At 34.1% G+C, this 12,167-nt stretch overlaps 1 protein-coding gene across 4 annotated transcripts in view; it reads left to right on the top strand.

The window, feature by feature from the left end:
• Window positions 1–12,167, top strand: part of LOC127871050 (uncharacterized) — a 77,941-nt gene that overhangs the window by 22,176 nt on the left and 43,598 nt on the right. For all 4 annotated transcript variants that reach the window (XM_052413698.1, XM_052413678.1, XM_052413692.1 and 1 more), the window contains exon 2: window positions 1,336–1,425. The gene's annotated coding sequence lies outside the window, so the exon portion shown is untranslated. The remainder of the gene's footprint in view (window positions 1–1,335; window positions 1,426–12,167) is intronic.

The raw sequence follows: 12,167 nt of genomic DNA, 5'->3' as shown, positions 1-12,167 counted from the left end.
AATAAGCTTTAAATGGACAAAGTTATCTGACCTGCCCACGTATATATTTTTGTTAAATAAATCAAAGTGGCACAGTAGTCGGCATTGTGTTTCAGACAAACACATTGTGGTAAAAGGTCAAGGTCATCCTTTAAGGTTTACGGTAAAAAATACAGATTTAAGGGAAGTAATAAGCTTTAAAAAGGGAGAAAATTATTCAATATTGAACACAGCCACTTTATATATATGGCATGCATGTGTATCTCATGGAGCTGCACATTTTTAGTGGTGAGTCTACAGTCCTGGTAGTGGCTGTTAATTATTTGCTACTAAAAATAGAGATTTGTTACAGACAATTATTTTCAAGGGAAGTAATTTATATAATTATAAATCTCATATTATATATTTCCTTACCAAGAATTAAAGTTCTTTTCACAGTTACTGTACAGATTTATTATTTTGATTATTTATAACCCAAATGATTGATTTTTCAAAGTTTTTTTTAAATGATATAACTATAATTTCTTTGATGTATATTACATGCCTGTGGACTTATGTCCATATACAAGATCAACTCTGGCTTTTTTTCTGGATTCTGGATTCTGAAAAAAAACAAAAACTCTGGCTCTGATTATGAAAAAGAAAAAAAACCTTTGGCTATGATCTCTTTTAAACCACAGGCCTTGGTTGTCAGTGATGTCTGACATGGTCAAAATTGACTGTGAGACCCTCCCCACCCCTCCACCCCTGGTTGGATCGGACAAAATTCAAGGGAAGTAATAACCTTTAAAGGGAGATGATTTCTATACCTGCCAAATGATAAATAGAAATTTTATTTCAATGCGGCGCAGTAGGGGGCATTGTGTTTCTTACAAACACATCTCTTGTTATTTTTGTTTCAAAAGAATGGTGTGTTTTTAATTTATCTTTTTCATGCAAGGAGAAATAAACATTTGAATGCTTAACATGAGCTTTAACAAAAATTGTTTCCACACTTTTATTTTTAAAAATGCTCAAAAGAAGGATCAGATTGGCCAACTGAGAGGTCGTAAGAAACATGACCCTCAAATTTTTAACCTTAGACCCATGACCGTGTCTTATTAAAGATCTTAGGACACACATTTTATTTATGACAATCATTTAATAAAATATTAAAACTTAAAGAAAAACGGAAATTATCTGAATCACGAGTGTTGATGTTGAGTAAATAAGTGATAATACTCGTTATAAAATTGTATCATAATTTTAATTTATTGTGAGATATTTGATGAGAATGGCCCCATATGCATTACAGCGAATGTTTTCGGATATATTTGTAATTGAACTTGCAGTCTGAATGTTGTTCTTCCCTTTCAGATAACTGAGTGATCTGCACATTTGAGTTTTTCGAGCTTTTTGATCCATTTGGTTGTGACCTTGCAAAAGACGAACTTCAATTGAAATAAGGTAAGATTATGATTTTAATGTGCTTTCTTCACTTAGAAAAAGATAATAAGGCATCGGGCACAAATTTAAAATGACATGTTCAAAGGTTTTCCTGTGCTTGAAAGATCAGAATAATCTTGTATAAACTAAAATTGAAGAAAAATATTTTAGTTTTTATTACCTTTTCTGTGATTTTAATAAAAGTCTAGGGAAAAATCTATCAAGGTAATACTCTGTCATTCAGGCTACAATGTAGTGTCCATTTATTCAGCCCTTTGAAGAAGGAACCACATAGCAGTAGCACTGTACATATAGCAGTAGCACTGTTATAGCAGTAGGACTTTCCATATAGCAGTAGGATTGTCCATTTAGCAGTAGCACTATCAATATAGCAGTAGGACTGTCCATATAGCAGTACCAATGTCCATATAGCAGTAGCACTGTCTGTATAGCAGTATCACTGTCCATATAGCAGTAGCCCTGTCCATATAGCAGTAGCACTATCCATATAGCAGTAGAACTGTCCATATAGCAGTAACACTGTCCTTATAGCAGTTAAGCACTGTTCATATAGCAGTACCACTGTCCATATAGCAGTACCACTGTCCATATAGCAGTAGCACTGTCCATATAGCAGCAGCACTTTCAATACAGCAGTAGCACTGTCCATATAGCAGTAGCACTGTCCATATAGCAGTAGCATTGTCCATATAGCAGTAGCACTGTCCATATTGCAGTAGCACTGTCCATAAAGCAAAAGCACTGTCCATTTGCAGTAGCACTGTCCATATAGCAGTACCACTGTCCATATAGCAGTACCACTGTCCATATAGCAGTACCACTGTCCATATAGCAGTACCACTGTCCATATAGCAGTACCACTGTCCATATAGCAGTACCACTGTCCATATAGCAGTACCACTGTCCATATAGCAGTAGCACTGTCCATATAGCAGTACCACTGTCCATATAGCAAAAGCACTGTCCATAAAGCAGTAACACTGTCCATATAGCAGTAGCACTGTCCATATAGCAGTAGCACTGTCCATATAGCAGTAGCACTGTCCATATAGCAGTAGCACTGTCCATATAGCAGTAGCACTGTCCATATAGCAGTACCACTGTCCATATAGCAGTACCACTGTCCATATAGCAGTAGCACTGTCAATATAGCAGTAGCACTGTCAATATAGCAGTAGCACTGTCCATATAGCAGTAGCACTGTCCATATAGCAGTAGCACTGTCCATATAGCAGAAGCACTGTCCATATAGCAGTACCACTGTCCATATAGCAGTGCCACTATCCATATAGCAGTAGCACTGTCCATATAGCAATACCACTATCAATATAGCAGTACCACTGTCCATATAGCAGTACCACTGTCCATATAGCAGTTGCGCTGTCCATATAGCAGTACTACTATCCATATAGCAGTAGCACTGTCCATATAGCAGTACCACTATCCATATAGCAGTAGCATTGTCCATATAGCAATACCACTATCCATATAGCAGTAGCACTGTCCATATAACAGTAGTACTGTCCATATAGCAGTAGCACTGTCCATATAGCAGTAGCACTGTCCATATAGCAGTAGCACTGTCCATATAGCAATACCACTATCCATTTAGCAGTAGCACTGTCCATATAGCAATACCACTATCCATATAGCAGTAGCACTGTCCATATAGCAGTAGCACTATCCATATAGCAGTAGCATTGTCCATATAGCAGTAGCACTATCCATATAGCAGTAGCACTGTCCATATAGCAGTAACACTGTCCATATAGCAATACCAATATCCTTATAGCAGTAGCACTGTCCATATAGCAATACCGCTATCCATATAGCAGTAGCACTGTCCATATAGCAGTACCACTATCCATATAGCAGTAACACTGTCCATATAGCAATACCACTATCCATATAGCAGTAGCACTGTCCATATAGCAGTACCACTATCCATATAGCATTAGCACTGAATGTCTGCAAAGGCTTATCAGGGACGAAACTTTCCGCCTAAACTTAATTTTTGATAAGTACAGACCTTTTATGAAAAAAATTTAATAAAAGGGGAGGGTGTTTTCTCTGCAGACTGCTCAGAGAAAACTTTTGCCACATCTGGGGAGAAACTTTACCCACATGCATTTAACCCATTTTATACAGAGCAAGGCCCATCTGCATATTTTTATACTAGCTATGTTTAAATGTAATATTATACTTTGTATATACAATAGTTTATCTTCTTGTTATGTTTTCTGTAAAAAAAAATATTCTCTTGATAAAACGTTTTTACTAACAGAAAACAACTTAAAACACTTCACATGACAAAGACTCCGTTACCTATATCACTTCAAATGCTTTAAACATAACAAAAATGCATTATGAAATGATTGTGTATCAATTCTGGAAAGAGCATTTTGAAATAAATATAGAAATTACAAAAAAATGTATTGTTAAAGCTGAATTTAAATGATTTCCACTTAAAAAATAACAACAAATATCTTGTTGGATTTATTGTTGTGCATTAATTGCCAAATAAAGCTGTATTGGGATGTTTTAATGGCACACGTGGAGCCAAATGTTTGTGCAATAAATACGGCAATATCCATTCTCTATAGTACGAAATTCTAATTTTTTGAATAGATTTACTTTTTAATCGAAGTTATGCATTCAGTAAACTTTGATTTATGTCAATGTTTGGTATGTTTTTTCTTGATGCATTTTTACATCAATGTCCTTTGAATGCAGAGTATTACCAATACATTAAAATTGTTGCTTTTCTTTGCCAAATTGCATATCAGTTCTAAAAATTTGCTGAATTTGATGGAATTTAAAATATGATAAAAGGAGATGACTTTAGGTTTCATGAAAGAGTAAGCAGGCAGAAACCAAAAGATTAATGGTTTGTTGGGGCTTATAAGATGTGGTGCATACTACGCAGTCTGCACAGGCTAATCTGGGATGACACTTTATCTCTTTTAAACATTTAGCATTAGTTACAATTTTTAAACCCATTTTTCACAGAGAAGGGCACATATCTTGTTCTGCTCAGTAAACAGGCTTTAGAGTGCCCCAAATAACCTTTTTTGTAAAGTGATTAATTTTTACTATGAGATGATGGGAAATTGTAGCTCAGCTGCATACTACTTAATGATGGAAGCCATCTTGTTAATTATGAAGAGTACTACGTATTCAAGTTTAGCTCCTCTCTTTAGATTTATAGCATTAAGTTCAGAACTGTTATAAGTGTACTAGATAAAAGTTATAATATTGTTAGGTAAACAAAACACATAAACGTTTTCCTTTTATTTCATGAGTTTGTATATTTTTATGTACATTTAAAAAAACAGATGTGTGCATTACATTACAAATAACAAAATAAAATTAGCAAGAGTACAGTTCTCAAAAAAATAATTTAAGAATAACTCTGAACTTGGTAGTCCTCTAATGTCAATAAAGTGTTAACAATGTCACATTGTCTCCTCTTTAGCTTACATTTATTGATGGCAACTAAAATTTAAAAATATATTATTGGAAACAACCAAGGAAAGAGCAAAAAAATATTCAATAGACGTGTACAAAGTTTTAGCGAGCCAAAGTAATTGAAGAAGCACGCCCATATGTAAACAAATACTAAAAATACAGTGCCGTCTTACGCACGCACTGAGGGGAGGCGTCATTTTACCACGGCATGTTTCCATTTGGTAAAATAGCTATCAAAAGTCATGAAATACTCTCTCAATCCATAATAAAACTTATGCAACTGTGCAAGATCTTGTGAATGCCTCATTTATTGTTATAAAAGAGAACATACTTACCTGTAGATAGGTCATTTCTATCATATTTTTATATTTGATACTGTATAAAAAAACTTGGCACCAGAACTAAAAAGTCCTGTGGCAGATGCTTGGAATTTTTCGGATTTCATCGATACATTGTACCCACTGATACACAGAACTCCAAGGATAGTTATGCCATTTATTCTTTGGTTTGTAAATAAAGCCTAATTTAAAATATTTATTCAAGAAAGATACATGATAATTTAAACTTTCTGTCTGTACCCAAATTTACAAATATTTATAAATATAGAACTTTGACATGTTTTTTTAATATTCTATTGTTCAAAAACAACTAGATACTCAGCCACCTCTTTACAGCCGTTAAATTAAGATGTTTTCATGTAAACCATGGTGCTATACTGCCATAAAACAGTATGACAATTTCCGCCTATCGTCACTCCTAGTGGGGTTGTTAGATGGGGGGTCATTGTGCAACGGAAAAACGTCAAAGCAGTTACAAAAAATGATTTTAATAAAAACCACATATAGTGATAAAATAGGTCCAAAACATCATTCTGCCATAAGAGTTTTGATTTAAGGCCGAAAGTCACACGCATTCACTCGTAAGGGAGCCGTCATAAATTTTTTAAAGCTGTCTATGTATGAGAAATCTGCTGAAATTATCAGGTTGGAATTGTTATTTTCTGTAAATAAAATTAAGCCTCTATAATTATTTTAGTCTTAATTAAAACACTATATTTTTTAAGAGTTCAAATCTCATAAAATTTTATAACAATATAATAATCAGGGTTGACATTCATATTTTTTTATAAACATAAAATTTCTCCTTTTCATCACGCAAATGGTCACTTTTTATGTCTTGTTTTCTTTTTGTAGTGAAATGTTAAACATTGCATACATCACTGATAAAACAAGACTATTGCCAAGCAATATATGTCCCCTACCGGCTCCACCAAAATATTTAAAAAAATATATATTTGTTGCCATAGCAACCAGATTTCTTGACGTAGGAACAAAATGAAATGACATGCATAATCTCCATATTGCCATCTGTCCAAATTTCAAGTTTCATGAACAAATATGATGAACTTTTAAAGTTATCGCAGGATCCAGAAAAGTGTGACAGACTGATGCACAGAGCACAAACCATAATTCCCCTACGGTGAAAGCGTTAGGGGTCAAAAACTATGAAATGAGCAGTGCTCTGTGAAATGGGGGTTTAACGCATGTGGGTAAAGTGTTGTCCCAGATTAGCCTGTGTAGTCTGCACAGGCTAATCAGGGATCACCCTTTCCACCTTAACTGTATTTTTTTCTAAGAAAAGACTTTTATACAGAAAATATCATCCCTATGCACAGGCTAATCTAGGATGGCACTTAACGCACATGCAATTAACCCCCTTTTTCTCAGGCCATGGCTAAAACATATTGTATTTACCTTTGACATTACAAGTAATTGTCATCCAAAGCAATATTTACCATTGTCTTGGTTAAACAATTGATACAAAATTGGTATTTTGTTATTATTATAATATTTTATATATGGGGAAAAAAAGTTGACAAGATTGGCTTTGGTGAACTAAAAGTCCTGTTTTTGTTTTATTGTATATATACTTGTATATATTAGGCCCATTCTTGTTATTGAATTAACATTTAAAAACAAAAAAGATACAACAATAATAATATAAATAATATATAACTTACGTATTTTCCCTGTTCTATTCCTTTCCAAAATCCCCCAAACTGAATTTGTCTTGTAGATGTAATTTTTTTTTTTAATAACCTTGACATAATAGTTTGTGTGTTTATTTCCACTTAATGCCCCCTTGATGCACCAATGGGACGATAACTGGCCTTAATCAATGTGCTCAAACTCGCGGGGGGGGGGGGGGGGGGGGGGGGGCTTCTGTGTAAAAATGCCTTTGAGTTTGCATCCTATCATATCGATCATACCCTCTAAGCACTATTTTCCTTAGAAGGGTGTGCACATTTCTGCATGCTAATTAAAGTTTAGGAAGAAACATGTTTTTTTGAAAATAGATTTGCTCAAAATCTCCGGGAAAACTGCATACTCATGGTTTCATGCTAGATGGATGGCATCATTTTTTGCAGCGCAATTAGATGAGTATGGATGATGCAAATTGTGACTTCATAGAAGAGTGTGTTTGGGGGGGCACTGGTATGTTCTGCTGAGAATTGCCGAAACTCATGAAGAGATTTATCTTAATTCTGCCTGTTTTAAGCAGCTTGCTCTGTTATGACAAGGGGATATTATTTGTTGAGATTAATAACTTGATTGGACGGGGAATTTTATGTTTTGGAGAAATTAATATTCAATAAAATGAATCCATGTAGTGAATATCTGTGTCCAGAAACTACTTAAACCTGTATAGTACTTGGTTAATTTGCCCTTTTCATGATGAAACTGAAACTTAATTTGATTTTTTTTTTTGCAAGATATGATACAGGAAGTTAAACTTAATTGTATTATCCAACCTCTACCATAGTATATAAACATTTTGTATGTTGCATTTAAAGACTATCCATATTATAAATGTATTCATTGTAATGGGCATGTTATATGTGAAATGTGTTTTGTTTGGCCACAATTATTAAATATTATTTCATGTAATTTTAGAACAAAGTGTTTAAGGCAAATTTAATATATCTAGATTGTAAATTTCTCTTAGTATATAAATTGTTTCTGCCCTCAAAGATGTGAAAAAGTTACTGACCCCGATTGTTACACACTTATCTTTACTACTTAATCTGGTGAGACTCGCTTGTGATGAGCAATTTTCCACTATATTCCCATGATAGTGTAGTGTGACCTCAAGCTGCCCAATCACCCTTTTGCTGTCTGGCTATATTGCACAATACACATGTGGAGTCAGTGGCCCATCAAGCCACAGGGATTGCAAATGGCCAGCAATTTCACCACAAAACCACAAATCTAACCACATGAACACTTAACTTAGGTAAAAGGTGTCTGGAGGACACAGACTTGTCTTGTTATTATCATGTTAAAATGCTATACCTGGTAAGTGAAACTGTCTTCAGTTGTTTTAACACAGTCAATTAAGAGATACAAAAATCATTTATTTTTTGTAAACAGATTTTTTGAGAATCAAATCAATAAAAAATAAAGTGATTGTGTGTTATTGTTGTTGTTGCTGATGTTTCTGTACTTTTTTTTATGTTGTACATGTAAGTTGATGATACTGCTTCTGATATTGATATTGTTGTACCTATTTTACTTTTGTCTATGTTTACATTAAATACAATAACTATTTCATATTACTGTCCTTATTTGAAATTATGCAATAAAATATTGGATAAGAACATGCAACCCGTTAAAGTTGACAGTCATTACTATCATTTTTGTCCTAGATTAAAAAGCTAAATAGTTGACATATATTATTAATTATTTAACTACTAGTTATCCTGAGCAATATATATTCAACATATACTTACATGTGCTGACAATATTATGTATAAATTAAATGTTCATCATTATAGTTTTATTTGAATCTACATTTCAACAGCCATTATCTTTTTTTATTAAATTCAGATGAGGATACTATAGTCATCATTGTACCTAAAATGATCCGTTTTCAAAAGCAAATCAAATAACTAAAAATGCAGAAAATGCTTAATAGAAAATAAACTTGGTTAACATGTTAAAATTTGTTGATTTTGAGAAGAAAATATTTGTTTTATCTGTAAAGACTTAAGTAATTAATTTATCATGTGAGAGTTAATTTAAGTATGAGCAACATTTAAGCTGAAAGGCAATATTTGAAAATGAAAGCATACATTTAATTTTATAGTGAGGTAAAAATGTTTAAATTTCACATGTCTGGGTATTTAAAACCTCACTGGTCAATGTCAAAGCCGATGGTGAAGTTTTAAGACATTGATGTGCCTTTACCTGACCTCTGACCTTTGTCTTTACTTTTCCACACTTAGAATCGTATTTGTAACTTGTCAACGTCTGACACCCACAGAAGTCAATGTTAGGTTTTATCCTATTCATGAATAAGAATGCTTTATTGACGTTGTGTGCATCCTTTACGATGACCAGCGTCTTTTTGGGGTTTCATAGGGGTCCCATGATATAATCCTAGTGAACTTTGACGCGTTCTGTCATTCAAGCTATACAGGTGCAGCGTAAAGCCCCTTTGGCGTTTATTGGATGCAATAATTAAATCTTACATTCACGAATGACAGGACTTAAGTCGGGTAAATTTAACTTGTTTATTGTCACAAAAGGAGGATGAATGGGGCTTGTCCAAAAATAGGGGTCCGTAGACAATGGTTACGAGTTTGACCCTTGGATGATGTCCGATTCATGACCTTACGCATTGTCATGTGGCCTGCTGCACTGTAGCCTCTATAAGGGTTATTCAACGTCGTTGCATTGCCTACTAAGTATAGCCAGTGTCAAGTTTAGTTATGGTTAGATTGCTTCGCTTGATTCCCATAGCATGATAAATGGAAGGCTGTAAGTTGCAACTGTGCATTAAGGTGCTGGGGAACTGCAGGACAGTACCTCCAGAGCCAGAAAGCAGCCATCACAGCCAGTCGATTAATGGGCCCTAACAAAGAACATGTCTTTGATGGCCTCTGTTACAGTCTTGCATAAAAGGAATTCAGGCAAATGTTTTGAAAATTGCATTGGCACTAGCAGCCTTGTTATCTGATTAGAGTTGAATTTAATAGGCATTGCTGCACTATTTTACTTGCATTTGAATGATGTGAATGGTCACCAGAAAATTATATTAAGGATTGCAATTTAGTTTTGTAAGGCAGGACACTGAGAATTTAACTGTCTTCGTTTATCAGTTGATACAATATAAAGTAATTGACATAAATGGCAAGTAGAAAATTATATTGATGGCTGCATTCAACTTTTTTACAACACACTGCACTCTAGGCAGCTAACTGTGTTTTATTTGGTGTAAGGTACAATATAAAACCGTTGCTAGGGAACTAAAGCGTTTCCCACCATCAAACTTGACGTATGCGTGACAACGTGACCTGTGAAAACTCCAACATTAATGATGCATTTTCATGCTAGGGCTATAATGACATAACCTTTGCAATAAATAAGGGGCAGGTTATTTACATTGAAGGGGCCAGAATGACTTGACCTGAGGTCAAGTAGATAGTTCATGCCTTGGAAAATAATGAGATTTAGATAAGATGGGTGGTGGCAGGGTTACTTGAAATAAATAATAGACATGGCTTGGAAACTGGATTTATTTGAATTTGAAAATTTGCTATTCTGACAGAGAAATATTATTTTATTGATGACATTTTGTAATATTGGACAATTACTGTGTCAGTATTTATTATTACATAAAAACATTATAATTACATACAATGTTCTGTATGAAAATATTTTGTTTAAAAAAGTATATAAATCAATTCATTACATTGTTTATTTCACTTCTAAATTATCTTTTTAAATAAAAGTCACTTGTTAATAAAATAAAACAGTTAATGAACATATGTTTAATCAAATAATAATTGTTTATATGTAATATTTCTGTAGCTCAGACTTTAAGTCAGAGTTTGAAACATTACTTTGTCTGATAAACAGTTTTGGCACAGTGTCTTAAAACAATGATTTTTTCTAGTTGCATTACTCCATTTACTGTTTAACACTGCAAAGTGGGGATTGCCAGAGGGTCAGTCAAACATATAAAGCTGTAAAGACATTTTTCCGTTTTTCTAAGAAACTCTCACAGACCAGATAACAATTTTATCTTATTTGTTTTAAGCTTTTTATAGTATGAACTGTCATTACAAGTGGCAATTATATGGTTTTTGATGAGAGTAATGTTTTGGGGAGGGGTACATTTACATTTGCAAGTCAATGATGATTTACCTATTGTATTCAAAGATGTATTTAAATTGTGATAACTTTGTTATTGGCTGATTTATTAGTCCCCTGTAGTGAAACCTGAGGGGACTATAGGTTTACCTTCAGTAGGATCATCTGTCCCTCGTAGTGTTTGTCTGTCCTTCAGAATCTTGATCCTGCAATAACTCAAAAAGTATGCTATGTTGATGAAACTGGGAATCTAGATAGAAGGCTTTATGGGGAATGTGCATGTTATTTCACATTTTTGATCAGACAATATCTATGTCCCTCCCCCACTATAGTGCACGGTGCCTATACCACGTGACTTTTTCGGATCTGTGTTGGGAGAATAAAGCGCGACCCAGTTAACATTTTTAAGGATCTCTTTTTAAATATTTCACCATTATTAATGGGATTAAGTGGAGAGCCCGCTCATTCATAAGAGTTTTCTATATGTTTCATGATCTTTTTAAACAAAAAAGTATTTTTGCAGTAAAGTGCAACCTCGCGTTTGAACGGTTAGAAAAATGTCGGTTCTGTGTGGGGACTTCATATTACAAACACGCGGTTGCACTTCACTGAAGAAATACTTATTTGTTTAAAAAAAATCATGACACCCATAGAAAACTCTCACAAATGAGTGGGCTCTCCACTTCATCCCATTAAAAATGGTGTAATATTAAAAAAGACATCATTAAAAATGTTAACTGGGTCGCGCTTTATTCTCCCAACGCAGATCTTAAAAAGTCATGTGGTATAGGCACCGTGTAGTGGTGGACATGTTGTTTTTCCCTGTCTGTTGGTTTGTTGCTTTGTTTGTTTGTGCAAACTTTAACATTTGTCATAACTGTTGCGATATTGAAGATAGCAACTTCATATTTGACATGCATGTGTATCTCATGGAGCTGCACATATTGAGTGGTGAAAGGTCAAGGTCATCCTTCAAGGTAAAAGTCAAAAATACAATTTAAGGGAAGTTATAAGCTTTAAAAGGGAGATAATTTCTAAACCTGCCAAATGATATATTGAAATTTTATTTAAAAGTGGCGCAATAGGGGGCATTGTGTTTGTAGCGGGTCCGTGGTCTAG

The sequence above is a fragment of the Dreissena polymorpha genome, chromosome 1 (assembly GCF_020536995.1).
Source record: "Dreissena polymorpha isolate Duluth1 chromosome 1, UMN_Dpol_1.0, whole genome shotgun sequence".
NCBI classification, from domain to species: domain Eukaryota; kingdom Metazoa; phylum Mollusca; class Bivalvia; order Myida; family Dreissenidae; genus Dreissena; species Dreissena polymorpha.
The sequence above is the reverse complement of the archived record's forward strand: the minus strand, read 5'-3'. Positions and strand labels throughout refer to the sequence as shown.